Consider the following 22,091-nt stretch of genomic DNA (forward strand, 5'->3'; position numbering starts at 1 on the left):
GCGACATGCAGTATCGGTCTTAAAAGCCACTTATCGCTCGTAAAAGGTCTTTTCACTGCTTAGTGCGTAGCCCCCTTATTATTTTATTAGGTAACAAGATTTGTTCAGTCCCTCCCACTTTTGAGCCCTGGTTATTAGGAAAAGAGTCAATGATAATGCAGAGATAGGAAGTAGGTTGTAAAACAGCCTGAACATTAGGATATAATGTTTACATTGTCAGAGTAAACGTTAAAAAATGGTTTAAAAATACTATCATTGCATGATAAAATTATAAATTTGTAAGGCATCAAATATATAGTCACCAACTAAAGTCTATTGGGGATGTTACAGTGTTTAGGTGTGCAAACAATTAAGATGTTCTCCTCCTAATGAGTTTGAATAGATGGCTATGCCTGTGACACAATAATCATACAATGTAGAATAAAGAAACAACATCAGAAATTAAATTAGAAGCGTAAACTCTGAAAGGCCCCGATTCACAAAGCTCAGTTAAGTCACTTGACGTGACGTTATTCTAACTTAACATCATGTTAAAACTAACAGTATCTTCAAAGGATAGTAACATAGCTTTAAGTCATGTTTTTTCTTGTAAAGAGCAAAGGGTAAACTATAATGGACATGCAAATTATATGAAAATGGGGCGTCATCATAATATCGCATATCCACGAATGTTTCAAGTTAGTTATAGCTAAACTTGATGTTACTGTCACTTGAAATAAGGTCTTTATAGGGTCTGGACGAGTGCTCAGTACTATCACATTTAAAGAACAGCGTTTTTACTGGGCGTTAGTTGACTTTCCTCTCTTTGTCAAGTTGCGCTAAAGCCCTATTCCAGGATCTGGATAGGAGTAGCGCTAAAACATACTTAAAACAAATATATATATTCACCGCACTTCCCCGTGTAAGCAGTATGCTGCTGGTGAAAAGCCATGGCCATGTATTGGCCATACATATGTGAAAAAACAAAGTGAATCCCTGCGCTTCTCCCATTGGGCTAACAATAAATGGGTAAATAAATATACATAGTGTAACCTAAGTCTGTAAGACAAATGAGACTTTTGGTTACATCCTTTGATCAAATAATGACAAGCCTGCTAACCAACTTCAAGGTAAGTCTCAGTAGCAGGTCCCTATGCTAACTGCATACAAATGTTATGTGAAATATACCCTGAAGGGGTTAATAAACTAAGCATAAGCTTATGTAACTTAGTGCAGTTAAAAACTGGTATATACCAGTTAAGATACTTGCATGTGGGTGGCCAATTTACAAAAGGAGCAGTCACCGTTGTTACAGAAACATTCCCGGCACCCATCCTCGTTTGCGTTTTCCAGCCGCCCTCTTATCAGGCACGTCAAAACAGCAAAGTTCATACTACCCAACGGACTCAACGATTCTATCATACACGGACACAACAAAAAGGATACGGCCCCGGCCTTCGTCGGCCAGAGTCCATATGACGGCGAGCAATTTTCTTTGCCCCCAGTACTTTCTTTGATGGAGACAGCAGTTACGGGTGAAGGCTCACAGTGCTTGCTCCCCCTGGTGGAATCTGAAGGAGGGGCAGCACACTCTTTCATTGAGTGACTCTGGCTCGGCACAGAGTTATTCAGTTGGCGGGGGCGGGGCTTAGGATTTCCCGCCAAGCTCGGACAGTCTGCAACATTTTCCCGCGCGGCCGGGAAATCAGCACGTGACTTCTTCATGGCGAACAAAAATAGCACAATTTAGAAAAAAATGAAAACAGGGCACCCCAGGTCACTCTCAGCAGCGCCTCCAAATGTAACGGGTATTCCCCCCCCCAATCGCAGATTACACTGTGGGAGCGGAGAAACATACGGTGTTACCATAGGTGTGGTGCATTACCTGTTGGCTCACAGGAGGGCTGAGCTTCCGCCACAGGGAACCTGGGGTAATTATACTAGGGGTGATCACTTACAACATCTTCTCGGTACAGCGCCTCCACCTGCGATGGCTCCCACCAGAGGGGGAGTGGTTCCTCGCAGGACAATCACAATAATAATCACTTACACGACAGCATGTATATTAACTATATGACTTTACTAACACACATATCACACTTTACATAACATCATAACCTTATCACCTCAGGCCCAATGTCTGGCGTTCCCACCCAGTGTCCTGTAGTCCCCCACACCCAATGTCCCGTACTCCTACGGAGGTCGTGGGTGACTGCGCAGTCACTATGAACTTATAGGCCTGTTGGTGCACATATAATTCAGAGGTACCTTCCGAGCACTCCGATGCTCGGGCCTGCAACACTCTTCTCAAAGGGTCAGACGTGCGATGCATCCGTCTGATCCTATCCAGGTACTTCTCCAGGAACCCCAACGAGGGTCCCACCGTCTCACGGTAACAGCAACCGAATCACGGGAACAGCAACCGCCGCTATCCCTATCTATCCCTAACTAACCCTAACGTGACAGGAACCCTAACCTAGGGCCTGTCCCTGATGAACCGCAACCTGGGGTGGCTTGGGGAAATCTCCTAGGGCCTGCGGAGTACTAACCTGCCCCACTCCCCTAGCTACCCAAGTCCCTAATCCTCCCTAACATCTAGCTACTCGCTACTCCTAACAGCCTGCAGCAGACACACAGCTCTCACCGTCAGCCTGCAGACTTTCACACACGCTGCACACACTGCGCCCAGCACATGCAGCAACAACACACAGCAACCAATCCTACATACACCATACACTGGAGAGGGAGAGTCTATCTGGGGCCTAAGGGGTTAAGCTTCTGCCTACTCCCCTAACGAGGCCCAGTCCTGACTCCCACTAACAACTGACTAACCTGAGTGACAGGGTCCCTTACTCTAGGGCATCCCCGGCAACACTCACTATATGGGATAACTAGAGCTATCTTGGGCCAAGGGGGTGCTGGCTAGTACAGGGGATCCCTCTCTCCCGTACCCTACCTCCTTCCCTTGTCTGCCTCCTTGCTCTACTTCTTCCTGACTGCCTAACGTGCTGCAACTGACAAAAACCCTGTCTGCACACAACATTGTTGCAACTCTGCAGCATGAGAATCTGCCAGCTCTATTGGCTTCAATGCTGCCTGTGACAAGGGTGAAAGTGCAGTCCCCAGAGGCTGCTGGGAATTGTAGTCCTTGGCAAAGCTCTTTTCTATGGGGACCGCGTGCGCGATCTTTACTGCGCATGGGCGAAGCTCGCGCCAAAACCAAGAGGGCGGTGCCCGCCGGGAGAAGTCGCCGTCCCCTTCCCCCACTGCCACAGGGGTAAGGCAGGGGGCAAAGGAAAATCAGGGGAACCGGGGGTGACCCCCTTACACTCTCCCCCTGGTGAAAATCCAACGCCCTCGCTTGGGGAACGACATACCTTGACATAAGTTTACACACTGAAAAATGGCATGGCATAATTGGTACACTTTCACACAATGAAAAATTACAGGGCATATCACACCAATTAATACCCGAGACTGGCTGAGACCATGTGTGGGGTGCCCCGAACTGAACATGTGAGGGTACCTCACTTTTGCGCCCGTGAGCCTCCCCCAGCAAAATCTCCTGTTGAGCACGCTCTGGGGAAACAGTCACTGGCTCTTCGCTACTTCCTCCCCCTGGTGGAAGGAGTAGCACAACGTCTTTTAAGCAGGCCTTTACCCGGTCATCCGCGGCTTGGATGCGGTAGACCAGGAGGCCAGGACCTTTCCCGCGGTCCACTACCTGAGGAATGGGGCGCTCGTTTTTGGGCTTAAAGGAGGCCAGTCTCCCTGGATCTCTCTCCACAGTCTTTGTCCCCATATTTTTGTGAGGCTTCCACTGAGAAGCTAGCACGGGACAATGTCTCGGTTTCACCTGGCAGGGGGGAAAGAGTAGACACCTTACCCCTGCGGTGATTCACGGTGGCCAACAGGTCCTCGGGGACGCTGTCAGTTCCCACCTTGGCGGTATCGGGACCTGTCCCCAATTCTTCTGGGACAGTCCACTCACTGACTCGAACTTCGGGAGCGTTGGATCCCAGTCCTGGGACCACTTGCGTCGGAGCACACGGGCTCACACTCCGCTCAGGAACCGTAGCTTTGGCCTTCTTCATGGCCACCTCCATCGGAATCGGTGGGGAACAAGGGGGTTCCTTACCACTCTGCTGGCTGACGATGGGCTTCCCTTCTTCCGGAAGGATCGACGGTAGACACTGGTCCACTCTCTTCTCTGGACAGCTACCTTCCAATGAGGACACCTCCACCAGGACGCGATGCAGAGGGGAGCCCTTCGCCCGGGCGACCAGACTTAAGGAGCCATCGTGCTCCGCGGTCACCTGGAGGCTCACCCCCAACACCCCTGGGGCAGTCGACTCACCCTTGTCGTCTGTAGGTACTGGTCCCAAGCCTAGGACCGATGGTACCTCTGTAGTAGGTCGGACTGACCATTGTAGGGCACACGGGCCCACAGCAGGGTCCGCAACATCGGGACACACTTCCTCTAGGGCACACGGGCCCACAGCAGGCTCTGCATTCGCCGAGATAGTGTGTTCATTGGTGTCACTAAAGTGGTCCGCCGGCAGGCGCATCACCACAAGTGACGGGTCGCTGGATTCACTAGAAGAAGGTGGGGGTATATACACCTTACCCTGTGATTCCTCTGTGTCACTGCTGGGGTGGTTCGCCGGTCGGCGCATCGCCACCGATGGGAATTCAACCTTGTCCGCTGGCAACATCATGATCGGATCCTCCGCCAACGTGTTGCTCGGCTCCAGGATGGGCTGATCCGGGTTCTGTGGTTCCTGCTCAGGAACCAGGTCTAGAAGGTTCACTTGGGCGCACTGGCCCTCCGAAATGTCTATGAGAAGGGTAGATGGGTTAGTTATACTGACCGGCTCTTCAGGCTGGGGCACAATAGGTTTTAAGAACCAGGCACCGCAATCTTCACATTGAGGCTCCCACGCCAATGCCGCTCTAGAACAGTCACATGTGGGGCTAAAATACTGTATGCTCAGTTCTCCATCCACGGTGCCGGTCTTGAAATCCAGCGGTAGCTGAAATAGGTCGGCTCCTTGGACATAAGCTTTTTGCAGGCATGTGCACATTAATGTAAGGGCTTTCACTCCTGGCGCGTGCCAGGCCACATACACATTGGGGTGTACTCCCTTACAGTCTGTTTCATCACCCTTATCAGGAAACCAAGAGTCTATTTCATTTATGTCGGCCACAGTGCCCTCTTCCTCGGACTGTTCTGTAACCGCCAACGGCACGGGTTGCAGAGTCGGTATCCTGCAGCAGCCACATATGCGTCCCCAGGCCAATTTACAAAAGGAGCAGTCACCGTTGTTACAGAAACATTCCCGGCACCCATCCTCGTTTGCGTTTTCCAGCCGCCCTCTTATCAGGCACGTCAAAACAGCAAAGTTCATACTACCCAACGGACTCAACGATTCTATCATACACGGACACAACAAAAAGGATACGGCCCCGGCCTTCGTCGGCCAGAGTCCATATGACGGCGAGCAATTTTCTTTGCCCCCAGTACTTTCTTTGATGGAGACAGCAGTTACGGGTGAAGGCTCACAGTGCTTGCTCCCCCTGGTGGAATCTGAAGGAGGGGCAGCACACTCTTTCATTGAGTGACTCTGGCTCGGCACAGAGTTATTCAGTTGGCGGGGGCGGGGCTTAGGATTTCCCGCCAAGCTCGGACAGTCTGCAACATTTTCCCGCGCGGCCGGGAAATCAGCACGTGACTTCTTCATGGCGAACAAAAATAGCACAATTTAGAAAAAAATGAAAACAGGGCACCCCAGGTCACTCTCAGCAGCGCCTCCAAATGTAACGGGTATTCCCCCCCCCAATCGCAGATTACACTGTGGGAGCGGAGAAACATACGGTGTTACCAAAGGTGTGGTGCATTACCTGTTGGCTCACAGGAGGGCTGAGCTTCCGCCACGGGGAACCTGGGGTAATTATACTAGGGGTGATCACTTACAACATCTTCTCGGTACAGCGCCTCCACCTGCGATGGCTCCCACCAGAGGGGGAGTGGTTCCTCGCAGGACAATCACAATAATAATCACTTACACGACAGCATGTATATTAACTATATGACTTTACTAACACACATATCACACTTTACATAACATCATAACCTTATCACCTCAGGCCCAATGTCTGGCGTTCCCACCCAGTGTCCTGTAGTCCCCCACACCCAATGTCCCGTACTCCTACGGAGGTCGTGGGTGACTGCGCAGTCACTATGAACTAATAGGCCTGTTGGTGCACATATAATTCAGAGGTACCTTCCGAGCACTCCGATGCTCGGGCCTGCAACACTCTTCTCAAAGCGTCAGACGTGCGATGCATCCGTCTGATCCTATCCAGGTACTTCTCCAGGAACCCCAACGAGGGTCCCACCGTCTCACGGTAACAGCAACCGAATCACGGGAACAGCAACCACTGCTATCCCTATCTATCCCTAACTAACCCTAACGTGACAGGAACCCTAACCTAGGGCCTGTCCCTGATGAACCGCAACCTGGGGTGGCTTGGGGAAATCTCCTAGGGCCTGCGGAGTACTAACCTGCCCCACTCCCCTAGCTACCCAAGTCCCTAATCCTCCCTAACATCTAGCTACTCGCTACTCCTAACAGCCTGCAGCAGACACACAGCTCTCACCGTCAGCCTGCAGACTTTCACACACGCTGCACACACTGCGCCCAGCACATGCAGCAACAACACACAGCAACCAATCCTACATACACCATACACTGGAGAGGGAGAGTCTATCTGGGGCCTAAGGGGTTAAGCTTCTGCCTACTCCCCTAACGAGGCCCAGTCCTGACTCCCACTAACAACTGACTAACCTGAGTGACAGGGTCCCTTACTCTAGGGCATCCCTGGCAACACTCACTATATGGGATAACTAGAGCTATCTTGGGCCAAGGGGGTGCTGGCTAGTACAGGGGATCCCTCTCTCCCGTACCCTACCTCCTTCCCTTGTCTGCCTCCTTGCTCTGCTTCTTCCTGACTGCCTAACGTGCTGCAACTGACAAAAACCCTGTCTGCACACAACATTGTTGCAACTCTGCAGCATGAGAATCTGCCAGCTCTATTGGCTTCAATGCTGCCTGTGACAAGGGTGAAAGTGCAGTCCCCAGAGGCTGCTGGGAATTGTAGTCCTTGGCAAAGCTCTTTTCTATGGGGACCGCGTGCGCGATCTTTACTGCGCATGGGCGAAGCTCGCGCCAAAACCAAGAGGGCGGTGCCCGCCGGGAGAAGTCGCCGTCCCCTTCCCCCACTGCCACAGGGGTAAGGCAGGGGGCAAAGGAAAATCAGGGGAACCGGGGGTGACCCCCTTACACTTTCCCCCTGGTGAAAATCCAACGCCCTCGCTTGGGGAACGACATACCTTGACATAAGTTTACACACTGAAAAATGGCATGGCATAATTGGTACACTTTCACACAATGAAAAATTACAGGGCATATCACACCAATTAATACCCGAGACTGGCTGAGACCATGTGTGGGGTGCCCCGAACTGAACATGTGAGGGTACCTCACTTTTGCGCCCGTGAGCCTCCCCCAGCAAAATCTCCTGTTGAGCACGCTCTGGGGAAACAGTCACTGGCTCTTCGCTACTTCCTCCCCCTGGTGGAAGGAGTAGCACAACGTCTTTTAAGCAGGCCTTTACCCGGTCATCCGCGGCTTGGATGCGGTAGACCAGGAGGCCAGGACCTTTCCCGCGGTCCACTACCTGAGGAATGGGGCGCTCGTTTTTGGGCTTAAAGGAGGCCAGTCTCCCTGGATCTCTCTCCACACAGTCTTTGTCCCCATATTTTTGTGAGGCTTCCACTGAGAAGCTAGCACGGGACAATGTCTCGGTTTCACCTGGCAGGGGGGAAAGAGTAGACACCTTACCCCTGCGGTGATTCACGGTGGCCAACAGGTCCTCGGGGACGCTGTCAGTTCCCACCTTGGCGGTATCGGGACCTGTCCCCAATTCTTCTGGGACAGTCCACTCACTGACTCGAACTTCGGGAGCGTTGGATCCCAGTCCTGGGACCACTTGCGTCGGAGCACACGGGCTCACACTCCGCTCAGGAACCGTAGCTTTGGCCTTCTTCATGGCCACCTCCATCGGAATCGGTGGGGAACAAGGGGGTTCCTTACCACTCTGCTGGCTGACGATGGGCTTCCCTTCTTCCGGAAGGATCGACGGTAGACACTGGTCCACTCTCTTCTCTGGACAGCTACCTTCCAATGAGGACACCTCCACCAGGACGCGATGCAGAGGGGAGCCCTTCGCCCGGGCGACCAGACTTAAGGAGCCATCGTGCTCCGCGGTCACCTGGAGGCTCACCCCCAACACCCCTGGGGCAGTCGACTCACCCTTGTCGTCTGTAGGTACTGGTCCCAAGCCTAGGACCGATGGTACCTCTGTAGTAGGTCGGACTGACCATTGTAGGGCACACGGGCCCACAGCAGGGTCCGCAACATCGGGACACACTTCCTCTAGGGCACACGGGCCCACAGCAGGCTCTGCATTCGCCGAGATAGTGTGTTCATTGGTGTCACTAAAGTGGTCCGCCGGCAGGCGCATCACCACAAGTGACGGGTCGCTGGATTCACTAGAAGAAGGTGGGGGTATATACACCTTACCCTGTGATTCCTCTGTGTCACTGCTGGGGTGGTTCGCCGGTCGGCGCATCGCCACCGATGGGAATTCAACCTTGTCCGCTGGCAACATCATGATCGGATCCTCCGCCAACGTGTTGCTCGGCTCCAGGATGGGCTGATCCGGGTTCTGTGGTTCCTGCTCAGGAACCAGGTCTAGAAGGTTCACTTGGGCGCACTGGCCCTCCGAAATGTCTATGAGAAGGGTAGATGGGTTAGTTATACTGACCGGCTCTTCAGGCTGGGGCACAATAGGTTTTAAGAACCAGGCACCGCAATCTTCACATTGAGGCTCCCACGCCAATGCCGCTCTAGAACAGTCACATGTGGGGCTAAAATACTGTATGCTCAGTTCTCCATCCACGGTGCCGGTCTTGAAATCCAGCGGTAGCTGAAATAGGTCGGCTCCTTGGACATAAGCTTTTTGCAGGCATGTGCACATTAATGTAAGGGCTTTCACTCCTGGCGCGTGCCAGGCCACATACACATTGGGGTGTACTCCCTTACAGTCTGTTTCATCACCCTTATCAGGAAACCAAGAGTCTATTTCATTTATGTCGGCCACAGTGCCCTCTTCCTCGGACTGTTCTGTAACCGCCAACGGCACGGGTTGCAGAGTCGGTATCCTGCAGCAGCCACATATGCGTACCCAGGCCAATTTACAAAAGGAGCAGTCACCGTTGTTACAGAAACATTCCCGGCACCCATCCTCGTTTGCGTTTTCCAGCCGCCCTCTTATCAGGCACGTCAAAACAGCAAAGTTCATACTACCCAACGGACTCAACGATTCTATCATACACGGACACAACAAAAAGGATACGGCCCCGGCCTTCGTCGGCCAGAGTCCATATGACGGCGAGCAATTTTCTTTGCCCCCAGTACTTTCTTTGATGGAGACAGCAGTTACGGGTGAAGGCTCACAGTGCTTGCTCCCCCTGGTGGAATCTGAAGGAGGGGCAGCACACTCTTTCATTGAGTGACTCTGGCTCGGCACAGAGTTATTCAGTTGGCGGGGGCGGGGCTTAGGATTTCCCGCCAAGCTCGGACAGTCTGCAACATTTTCCCGCGCGGCCGGGAAATCAGCACGTGACTTCTTCATGGCGAACAAAAATAGCACAATTTAGAAAAAAATGAAAACAGGGCACCCCAGGTCACTCTCAGCAGCGCCTCCAAATGTAACGGGTATTCCCCCCCCCAATCGCAGATTACACTGTGGGAGCGGAGAAACATACGGTGTTACCAAAGGTGTGGTGCATTACCTGTTGGCTCACAGGAGGGCTGAGCTTCCGCCACGGGGAACCTGGGGTAATTATACTAGGGGTGATCACTTACAACATCTTCTCGGTACAGCGCCTCCACCTGCGATGGCTCCCACCAGAGGGGGAGTGGTTCCTCGCAGGACAATCACAATAATAATCACTTACACGACAGCATGTATATTAACTATATGACTTTACTAACACACATATCACACTTTACATAACATCATAACCTTATCACCTCAGGCCCAATGTCTGGCGTTCCCACCCAGTGTCCTGTAGTCCCCCACACCCAATGTCCCGTACTCCTACGGAGGTCGTGGGTGACTGCGCAGTCACTATGAACTAATAGGCCTGTTGGTGCACATATAATTCAGAGGTACCTTCCGAGCACTCCGATGCTCGGGCCTGCAACACTCTTCTCAAAGCGTCAGACGTGCGATGCATCCGTCTGATCCTATCCAGGTACTTCTCCAGGAACCCCAACGAGGGTCCCACCGTCTCACGGTAACAGCAACCGAATCACGGGAACAGCAACCACTGCTATCCCTATCTATCCCTAACTAACCCTAACGTGACAGGAACCCTAACCTAGGGCCTGTCCCTGATGAACCGCAACCTGGGGTGGCTTGGGGAAATCTCCTAGGGCCTGCGGAGTACTAACCTGCCCCACTCCCCTAGCTACCCAAGTCCCTAATCCTCCCTAACATCTAGCTACTCGCTACTCCTAACAGCCTGCAGCAGACACACAGCTCTCACCGTCAGCCTGCAGACTTTCACACACGCTGCACACACTGCGCCCAGCACATGCAGCAACAACACACAGCAACCAATCCTACATACACCATACACTGGAGAGGGAGAGTCTATCTGGGGCCTAAGGGGTTAAGCTTCTGCCTACTCCCCTAACGAGGCCCAGTCCTGACTCCCACTAACAACTGACTAACCTGAGTGACAGGGTCCCTTACTCTAGGGCATCCCTGGCAACACTCACTATATGGGATAACTAGAGCTATCTTGGGCCAAGGGGGTGCTGGCTAGTACAGGGGATCCCTCTCTCCCGTACCCTACCTCCTTCCCTTGTCTGCCTCCTTGCTCTGCTTCTTCCTGACTGCCTAACGTGCTGCAACTGACAAAAACCCTGTCTGCACACAACATTGTTGCAACTCTGCAGCATGAGAATCTGCCAGCTCTATTGGCTTCAATGCTGCCTGTGACAAGGGTGAAAGTGCAGTCCCCAGAGGCTGCTGGGAATTGTAGTCCTTGGCAAAGCTCTTTTCTATGGGGACCGCGTGCGCGATCTTTACTGCGCATGGGCGAAGCTCGCGCCAAAACCAAGAGGGCGGTGCCCGCCGGGAGAAGTCGCCGTCCCCTTCCCCCACTGCCACAGGGGTAAGGCAGGGGGCAAAGGAAAATCAGGGGAACCGGGGGTGACCCCCTTACACTTTCCCCCTGGTGAAAATCCAACGCCCTCGCTTGGGGAACGACATACCTTGACATAAGTTTACACACTGAAAAATGGCATGGCATAATTGGTACACTTTCACACAATGAAAAATTACAGGGCATATCACACCAATTAATACCCGAGACTGGCTGAGACCATGTGTGGGGTGCCCCGAACTGAACATGTGAGGGTACCTCACTTTTGCGCCCGTGAGCCTCCCCCAGCAAAATCTCCTGTTGAGCACGCTCTGGGGAAACAGTCACTGGCTCTTCGCTACTTCCTCCCCCTGGTGGAAGGAGTAGCACAACGTCTTTTAAGCAGGCCTTTACCCGGTCATCCGCGGCTTGGATGCGGTAGACCAGGAGGCCAGGACCTTTCCCGCGGTCCACTACCTGAGGAATGGGGCGCTCGTTTTTGGGCTTAAAGGAGGCCAGTCTCCCTGGATCTCTCTCCACACAGTCTTTGTCCCCATATTTTTGTGAGGCTTCCACTGAGAAGCTAGCACGGGACAATGTCTCGGTTTCACCTGGCAGGGGGGAAAGAGTAGACACCTTACCCCTGCGGTGATTCACGGTGGCCAACAGGTCCTCGGGGACGCTGTCAGTTCCCACCTTGGCGGTATCGGGACCTGTCCCCAATTCTTCTGGGACAGTCCACTCACTGACTCGAACTTCGGGAGCGTTGGATCCCAGTCCTGGGACCACTTGCGTCGGAGCACACGGGCTCACACTCCGCTCAGGAACCGTAGCTTTGGCCTTCTTCATGGCCACCTCCATCGGAATCGGTGGGGAACAAGGGGGTTCCTTACCACTCTGCTGGCTGACGATGGGCTTCCCTTCTTCCGGAAGGATCGACGGTAGACACTGGTCCACTCTCTTCTCTGGACAGCTACCTTCCAATGAGGACACCTCCACCAGGACGCGATGCAGAGGGGAGCCCTTCGCCCGGGCGACCAGACTTAAGGAGCCATCGTGCTCCGCGGTCACCTGGAGGCTCACCCCCAACACCCCTGGGGCAGTCGACTCACCCTTGTCGTCTGTAGGTACTGGTCCCAAGCCTAGGACCGATGGTACCTCTGTAGTAGGTCGGACTGACCATTGTAGGGCACACGGGCCCACAGCAGGGTCCGCAACATCGGGACACACTTCCTCTAGGGCACACGGGCCCACAGCAGGCTCTGCATTCGCCGAGATAGTGTGTTCATTGGTGTCACTAAAGTGGTCCGCCGGCAGGCGCATCACCACAAGTGACGGGTCGCTGGATTCACTAGAAGAAGGTGGGGGTATATACACCTTACCCTGTGATTCCTCTGTGTCACTGCTGGGGTGGTTCGCCGGTCGGCGCATCGCCACCGATGGGAATTCAACCTTGTCCGCTGGCAACATCATGATCGGATCCTCCGCCAACGTGTTGCTCGGCTCCAGGATGGGCTGATCCGGGTTCTGTGGTTCCTGCTCAGGAACCAGGTCTAGAAGGTTCACTTGGGCGCACTGGCCCTCCGAAATGTCTATGAGAAGGGTAGATGGGTTAGTTATACTGACCGGCTCTTCAGGCTGGGGCACAATAGGTTTTAAGAACCAGGCACCGCAATCTTCACATTGAGGCTCCCACGCCAATGCCGCTCTAGAACAGTCACATGTGGGGCTAAAATACTGTATGCTCAGTTCTCCATCCACGGTGCCGGTCTTGAAATCCAGCGGTAGCTGAAATAGGTCGGCTCCTTGGACATAAGCTTTTTGCAGGCATGTGCACATTAATGTAAGGGCTTTCACTCCTGGCGCGTGCCAGGCCACATACACATTGGGGTGTACTCCCTTACAGTCTGTTTCATCACCCTTATCAGGAAACCAAGAGTCTATTTCATTTATGTCGGCCACAGTGCCCTCTTCCTCGGACTGTTCTGTAACCGCCAACGGCACGGGTTGCAGAGTCGGTATCCTGCAGCAGCCACATATGCGTCCCCAGGCCAATTTACAAAAGGAGCAGTCACCGTTGTTACAGAAACATTCCCGGCACCCATCCTCGTTTGCGTTTTCCAGCCGCCCTCTTATCAGGCACGTCAAAACAGCAAAGTTCATACTACCCAACGGACTCAACGATTCTATCATACACGGACACAACAAAAAGGATACGGCCCCGGCCTTCGTCGGCCAGAGTCCATATGACGGCGAGCAATTTTCTTTGCCCCCAGTACTTTCTTTGATGGAGACAGCAGTTACGGGTGAAGGCTCACAGTGCTTGCTCCCCCTGGTGGAATCTGAAGGAGGGGCAGCACACTCTTTCATTGAGTGACTCTGGCTCGGCACAGAGTTATTCAGTTGGCGGGGGCGGGGCTTAGGATTTCCCGCCAAGCTCGGACAGTCTGCAACATTTTCCCGCGCGGCCGGGAAATCAGCACGTGACTTCTTCATGGCGAACAAAAATAGCACAATTTAGAAAAAAATGAAAACAGGGCACCCCAGGTCACTCTCAGCAGCGCCTCCAAATGTAACGGGTATTCCCCCCCCCAATCGCAGATTACACTGTGGGAGCGGAGAAACATACGGTGTTACCAAAGGTGTGGTGCATTACCTGTTGGCTCACAGGAGGGCTGAGCTTCCGCCACGGGGAACCTGGGGTAATTATACTAGGGGTGATCACTTACAACATCTTCTCGGTACAGCGCCTCCACCTGCGATGGCTCCCACCAGAGGGGGAGTGGTTCCTCGCAGGACAATCACAATAATAATCACTTACACGACAGCATGTATATTAACTATATGACTTTACTAACACACATATCACACTTTACATAACATCATAACCTTATCACCTCAGGCCCAATGTCTGGCGTTCCCACCCAGTGTCCTGTAGTCCCCCACACCCAATGTCCCGTACTCCTACGGAGGTCGTGGGTGACTGCGCAGTCACTATGAACTAATAGGCCTGTTGGTGCACATATAATTCAGAGGTACCTTCCGAGCACTCCGATGCTCGGGCCTGCAACACTCTTCTCAAAGCGTCAGACGTGCGATGCATCCGTCTGATCCTATCCAGGTACTTCTCCAGGAACCCCAACGAGGGTCCCACCGTCTCACGGTAACAGCAACCGAATCACGGGAACAGCAACCACTGCTATCCCTATCTATCCCTAACTAACCCTAACGTGACAGGAACCCTAACCTAGGGCCTGTCCCTGATGAACCGCAACCTGGGGTGGCTTGGGGAAATCTCCTAGGGCCTGCGGAGTACTAACCTGCCCCACTCCCCTAGCTACCCAAGTCCCTAATCCTCCCTAACATCTAGCTACTCGCTACTCCTAACAGCCTGCAGCAGACACACAGCTCTCACCGTCAGCCTGCAGACTTTCACACACGCTGCACACACTGCGCCCAGCACATGCAGCAACAACACACAGCAACCAATCCTACATACACCATACACTGGAGACGGAGAGTCTATCTGGGGCCTAAGGGGTTAAGCTTCTGCCTACTCCCCTAACGAGGCCCAGTCCTGACTCCCACTAACAACTGACTAACCTGAGTGACAGGGTCCCTTACTCTAGGGCATCCCTGGCAACACTCACTATATGGGATAACTAGAGCTATCTTGGGCCAAGGGGGTGCTGGCTAGTACAGGGGATCCCTCTCTCCCGTACCCTACCTCCTTCCCTTGTCTGCCTCCTTGCTCTGCTTCTTCCTGACTGCCTAACGTGCTGCAACTGACAAAAACCCTGTCTGCACACAACATTGTTGCAACTCTGCAGCATGAGAATCTGCCAGCTCTATTGGCTTCAATGCTGCCTGTGACAAGGGTGAAAGTGCAGTCCCCAGAGGCTGCTGGGAATTGTAGTCCTTGGCAAAGCTCTTTTCTATGGGGACCGCGTGCGCGATCTTTACTGCGCATGGGCGAAGCTCGCGCCAAAACCAAGAGGGCGGTGCCCGCCGGGAGAAGTCGCCGTCCCCTTCCCCCACTGCCACAGGGGTAAGGCAGGGGGCAAAGGAAAATCAGGGGAAAGGGGGGTGACCCCCTTACACATGTATGCAAGTAAAGTGAAAAGTGAATTTACAGGGACCTTACTGGGAGATTATATATAGAGACAAACAAGGTGATGGTAGAATCACCCAAAAGAACCCTATTTGCTTCACTCAGTCCGGTAGTATAGGGTCTAATAACACAATTGTTTAGTAGGTATGTGATTAACTGGAAACCAGGTACAGATAACCCATAGTAACCGTTCCCATCACTGTAGGATACCAATAAAAGCCAAAAATTGACCAAAATAATACAATTTTATTTGTATTATAACATTGACACAAGAACAATAAAGGTGAACATATATATACAGTGCTAGGGGTAAAAACCTCCCCAATTAAAAAAGTAGGTGGGTGCTAATTAATACATCCACGCATATGTCTGTGTTATCAATAAACTTATATTCGCGCGTGTATAGCAAGCCCCGGATGAAGCACTAGAATAATGACCTATTATCAATGCAGGTCATGAAAGGGTAACAATGTATAGGACACGGTTAGGAGATTATATACCTTGAAAAGGCGGGACTAACCTCCCACAAGCTGCTCAATAAGCAGTTACATGTTGATAGGATAAATACTTTAATCACACCCTAATAGTGGTGCCCACTGGAAACGTGCTGCTAGGGATTTAATTCAGCCCAACTGAAAATGTAAAACAAATATATATATTCACCGCGCTTCTCCGTGTAAGGAGCATGCTACTGGTGAAAAGATTGGCCATACATATGTGAAAAAACAAAGTGAATCCCTGCACTTTTCCCATTGGGCTAACAATAAATGGGGAAATAAATATACATAGTGAAACCTAAGTCTGTAAGACAAAGGAGAGTTTTGGTTACATCCCTTTGATCAAATAATGACAAGCCTGCTAACCAATATCAAGTACTCCTCCTCCCCTGATGAAGCGTAACCCTACGTGAAACGGCCGTCGGGAAGTAACGTCACTAGCTGACGTCATCTGAGGTGGCGACATCCCCGCGATCCAAAGACCCTAGTGAAGACAGGCTTGTATATACAGCTGAGCTGTATAAGAGATACACTGGCAATGATCCGCCGAGATCACAGATCTTACTATTGGGCATAATGCATTGTCATTTCAGCTAGAATAGGACTTATACAGGTCCTAGATGTATATAGTCACTCTATTTTTGACCCGATATACTGACCCACGATACAGTTCTGTTATATGTGACAAGTAACCACAGGTTGTATCCATTACAATTTACCTAACACATTGATTGTATATACGAACTGGACGCAGTGGTACTGCTATTCAAATTTGTATGCAGCACAGACAACAGAGTATACCAGCTGCACACTATACATAGATATACAGCCTGTTGTTTATTTACAACCTAGGGGATTTTTCTAAGGATCTCATTACTAGTTCGGTAAACAATAGATTATACCGACAGGGATGTCTGTGAGTCAGCAGGACATATGTTGACTTGGATATATTCCTGATATATTTTTTGATCACAATAGCCACCTCCGTTTTGAGGGATTTTAAAAGTATGAATGTTATGTTTGTGTTTTTAAATAATTAACTAAATAAAAATTTATTATTTTTCTGATTGGACCTGGTGGGACTCAAAGGGTTACTTAATCCCTATATACATTGCAATGCAGGTAATTTGACCCTGTCAGATCATTGTTATCTAACTCTACTTTATTTGGCATGAGTGCTTTTGTTTCTTTGGGGATTCTTTTCTGATCCTCTCTGGATCATATCTGTAATTATAAACCAATATCAAGGTAAGACTCAATAGCATGTCCCTATGCTAAATGTATACAAATGTTATGTGAAATATACCCTAAGGCAGGCCTGCACAACTCCAGTCCTCGAGGGCCGCAAACAGGCCAGGTTTTCAGGATATCCCTACTTCAGCACAGCTGGCTCAATTAGTAGCTCAGTCATACTGAGCCACTAATTGAGCCAGCTGTGCTGAAGTAGTGATATCCTGAAAACCTGGCCTGTTTGCGGCCCTCGAGGACTGGAGTTGTGCAGGCCTGCCCTAAGGGTTTGGTGTACGCATGGCAAACCGCGTCATCCGACGGCGACGTACACAGCGGGTCTGTGATTGTGCCAGCAGGACACGTGGAAGCGGCGTCCGAGGTCTGAAGAGACCTGTGAAGTCCCTCTCCTGCTCTTTACCATGGAGGTTTACTGCAGCTGTTGCTGCTGAATGCTTGTTACAGTACCTTCCACATTGTTGTGAGTAGGATTCCCGATTTTACCCTCCGGAAGAGATCACCATTAGCCTGTGTTTATCCTATATTATGTTTTAATGAATTGTGTATTATATTTATTAAATGTCACCAGTATATTCTTAGCTATTCTGTGTTATATGTTATTAATTGTTGTGTGTAGGTTTATGTATTATCTGGTTTATTTATTTAGTGTTGCACTATAATTTCTTTTTTGTATCCCCACATGTCATGAGACATCTATCAAGACTTATGTGATCATGTCTGGATTCTAAGGGCTAGACTGTCATTGGGTCAGTGATCTCCACAAACGAAGCGCGACCGCGGTGCTGAGGTAAGGAATTGAGTAGCGCCAACCCATAGCCACGAGGGCGTGCCTAGAATGTAGATTGGTCGTGCAAGCCAGGTCAGGAGTACAGACGTAAGAGTAGTATAGGGTACTTGCCAGATCAGGATTGGAGAGTATCGGATCGTCGGGGTACGTAGCCAAGTTCAGGATTGGAGAGTATCGGATCGTCGGGGTACGTAGCCAGGTTCAGGATTGGAGAGTAGCAGATCATCAGGGTGCGTAGCCAGGTTCAGAATTGGTGACTGGAGGAAGGTAAGTATATATCCGGATCAGGAGTAGAGAGATGCGGAGTCCAAGGTACGTAACAGGATCAGGCAGCGGCAGTATCAACAGGCAGGGCAAACGATACAGGAACAGGATGTAGCAAGGTAGGGCGTCACACAAGACTATGCTCAGCAATGAGTGTCTGGAGCAAGAGGGAGATCCTCCAATGAAGAGTCAGGGTGGAACCAGGAAACCGAATCCTTTAGGCTGCTGGTGCACACAGGTGTGCCCTATGATGCAGCCTGATCAGGAATGGAGGCGGGGCAGAGCACGCGCTGACCTGCGCGCATCACTGAGATCAGGGGACGGAGACCGGAGCGCAAGTCACTCCCACGCCGGTCCTGTCCATCACCATGATGGGGGCGGAGACTGGGGCATGAGTCAGAGGAGGCTGGATGAGCGCACTCGCCGCGCGTCGGAGCGGGGAGTGGAGGTGGAGCCCGCAGGCAGGCAGACAGGCCGCGCAAGGTCCGCGCGCGCATAACGGGCCGTGAGACTGCGCATCATGGGTGTCCGTGAAAGCAGGTGTTTCCAGGTGAGGGGACGGTATCTCCAGCCACCAGGATGGCGGATCCTCACACAGGGCATAGAAAGGATTTAAGGCCTGGAAGCAGGATATGCAGACAGGCCACAGGAACAATGAAGCTTTAATGCTGGGGATCCCGTGCTTCAGCACAGGAATGGGAAGGCCCAAGGTAGGTCAAGCAGAGGTGCTTGTAGCAAGCACAAGTTACCATGAAGACAGGAATTATGCTCAGCAACTTCCTGGGGGGGAAGGGCTGACCCTAAATAGCATAGACAGCAATAGGGGCAGAGCTGCATAGAGGGCAGCATCAAGCAGACTGCACTGTAAGTCCAGAACCAGGTGATTCCAATAGCTATTCACAGAGAGCTTTGCCTGGAACCTCTATAGCCCTGTAAGGGTGAGTTCCAGCCAAACCCAGGACCGGATTCCCTTACACTTTTGAGTCTATGATATTGACCAAAAGGTATGTTCTCTATCCACTTATTTAGATGGCAGCTGGATGGAAAAAAATAAAATTATTGTTATCCACCTCTTTAAAGCTCCTATTGAACCCCCAAAATAACCACAACATATATATAAGCATATGAGTGTCACAGAGGAGTGCTACTGAGCATGGCAATATATATTCATTCTTCCTGGTATTACACAGGTTATTAAGAATTTATATTAGTGTTAGGGACCCTTGAGAATGTGGTCTGCCGTGCAGTGGCTCAGGGGCTTACAACAATTTGGCCAAAATGTTAAGCTAAAAGACCATTTTATTTAATAGATATTTATACATATATATTTAGGCACTGTACCGTGTATGAGTTTCACTGGATGTGCACTGAGCTCTGTCTGTGTTTTATGTTCTGTCTCTGGTTTTAAATATATATTGCCATGCTCAGTAGCACTCCTCTGTGACACTCATATGCTTATATATATGTTGTGGTTATTTTGGGGGTTCAATAGGAGCTTGTTAGGTGTCCAGTATCTATATATCTACGCCATATGATCAGGTTCGCGACAAAGCCCACCCATGACCAAATGTGGTCCTCCTCCCACATGCTCATGAATAAATTGGCGTAGCTAGGCGCGAACCTGGTCCCCATAGCCGTCACACATAACTGGAGAAAAAATACTCCTTCGAACCAAAATAAATTTCTCTTTAAAATAAATTCGATATAATCTATAAGAAATGTAATTTGAGATTGAGGCATATTGCCACTAACTTCCAAAACTCTTGAAATGGCCTTACATCCACCTATATGTTGTATTGAAGTATATAATGCAGTAACATCAGTGGTTACTAGATAATATCCTTGCTTCCATTCTAATGTATCTAACATAAGTAAAACATAATTCGTATCTTTTAGATGTGATTCTTTGTTTTTCACATGATCTTGAAAAAATCTTGAAGAAAACTAGGTTCCCCTACTTCAAACTCAGTGCCAGTCAGTGTCTTTACTCACTGAGCCAGGTGTTTGGTTATTTTTTCCAAAGGAGGATCGTAGCATTACGCCTCTATATCCCTGCACACATACACAGATCCATGTACACACAGATCCATGTAATTTATGTATATCTTCATTTATATAGCGCCCACAGTGTATTCAGTTCTTAACAAAAGAGACAATACAGGGAATTATAATACCATAAGTGCAACAAACAAAGTCAGACAATAGGAAAGAAAATTCCTGCCCCGGAGAGCCTACAATCTAAATGGTATGTTTGGAGACTTACAGAGACAGCAGGTGAGGGAATAAGTGCAGTAGATGGCAGTGTTTCGCCATAATGGTTTGTATGAGCGACTGAGGGTGTGGGACAGTAATCATGATTGAAGGCGATTTTACTAATCCATGTAAACAAACAGATACAGATCCATTAACACAAACAGATACTGCAGCTACCACACTCTCAAAACGACATCCAGGCAAACTGACCTAGAGCCCCTGCCAAGCTGTATTTGCACTAAGCATATGCAAACTAACCAATAGTCCCATCCATCTCAGACTAGTGAGTTCTTCATTCAATTTGAATAAAACCCTGGTGATTCATTTGCAGTGTAAATTAGGCTCTTGCAATGGAGTCTACTGCCTTTTGCCAGTGTCATTTTAACTTGGAGCAAGCCAATAAAGTGGCCATTTGTCTAAAAGTGCAATCGCTTGTAGGTGACAGGAAAACAACATTTTATAAAGAGATTAACAATCTAATTGGCTTCCTTAAACAGCGCTGCAGAGAGTCTCTGCATGTCTCCTGATGGTTGGCGTGACGCGCCAGGGAGAGGAGCAGGCGCGGCCCGGGTGAGCTGGTTGTGCTGCCTGTTGCAGCCGCGTGCATCTTCAGCCTCCTGGCGTTACGTGCAATGGGGGCGTGGCCCAGGAGTGACCCTGACACTTTGTTGTTGGTACATGGGGTGGGTGAAGCTTGTAGTTTCCCCAGGGTGGGTGTTTAGGCCTTGCGGGAGGATGGCAGTAGAAGTTAACCCCTTCATTACCTTAGCGGTTACAACTGCTAAGGTAATGAAGGGGTTAACAGCTAGCGCTACCCTGCCGCAAGGCCTAAACACCACCCTGGGGTAACTACAAGCTTCACCCAACCCCTGAACCAACAACAGGAATGGATAAAAATGCTATTAACCAAAGATTTAGCGCTTTCTCCCTGTTGCAGGGTACATGCAAACACACACGTGGGTTCTCTTGATAAGGCTTCTTTATTGAGCCTTAAAAATATACAGCACACAAAAAAAATAGCTTCTCTTCAGCATACAAAAACAAAATAGCTTCTCTTCAGCAGATAAAAACAAAATAGCTTCTCTTCAGCATAGAAAACAAGGCAGCTTCTCTTCAGCATGCAGGACACACACAGTTCATCACACATGTACTTTGAAAAACAGACCTTATAGCAGTAAGCTCTTCAGTATTTCAGTCCTGTCTCCTGACCAGCTAGCTTGCATGTGTGTACAGCCTGGGGGTTTTAAAACACCTTGATTATGCAGCTGGGGTCAGACTAATTAAGCAGCCCTTCTCAACTGAAACTTAACCTCGTCACTGCTGCACTGCAAGCCTAAACATAGGTTTGCCAGGTATATGGCTGGTGACGTTCATTCACCCTGTCACACCCCCATTGAAAAATAACATTACAGTGCAATACATTAAAATAAATCCAACCCACCTCTACCCCAACCCCAACACATACAGTACTGTAGTGGGCAAAATTACTATTATCCAGATATGGATAATAGTGCATTTGTCCATTAAAAATAAAACCAGCCAGCATAAAGTAAATAAAAGTTCTACTTACCCCTGCCAGGATGAAGGCCATCCTCATCTTCCCCTCCACCCCCCGTCCTTTCTGTCCTCCGGAACGGAAAAAAACAAACTAATGGCCACTAACCCCTTAAT

The 22,091-nt window shown here is 50.3% G+C and overlaps 1 protein-coding gene across 3 annotated transcripts in view; it reads right to left on the bottom strand.

The window, feature by feature from the left end:
- Positions 1 to 22,091, bottom strand: part of SNX30 (sorting nexin family member 30) — a 116,053-nt gene that overhangs the window by 65,814 nt on the left and 28,148 nt on the right. Inside the window, exon 1 of one of the 3 annotated variants that reach the window (XR_012800376.1) lies at positions 2,248 to 6,112. The exons of the other annotated variants lie outside the window; for them this stretch is intronic. The gene's annotated coding sequence lies outside the window, so the exon portion shown is untranslated. Of the gene's footprint in view, positions 1 to 2,247; positions 6,113 to 22,091 lie in introns of those variants that run through there. 3 annotated transcript variants of the gene reach the window in all.

Source organism: Ascaphus truei, chromosome 1, assembly GCF_040206685.1.
Source record: "Ascaphus truei isolate aAscTru1 chromosome 1, aAscTru1.hap1, whole genome shotgun sequence".
NCBI classification, from domain to species: Eukaryota; Metazoa; Chordata; class Amphibia; order Anura; family Ascaphidae; genus Ascaphus; species Ascaphus truei.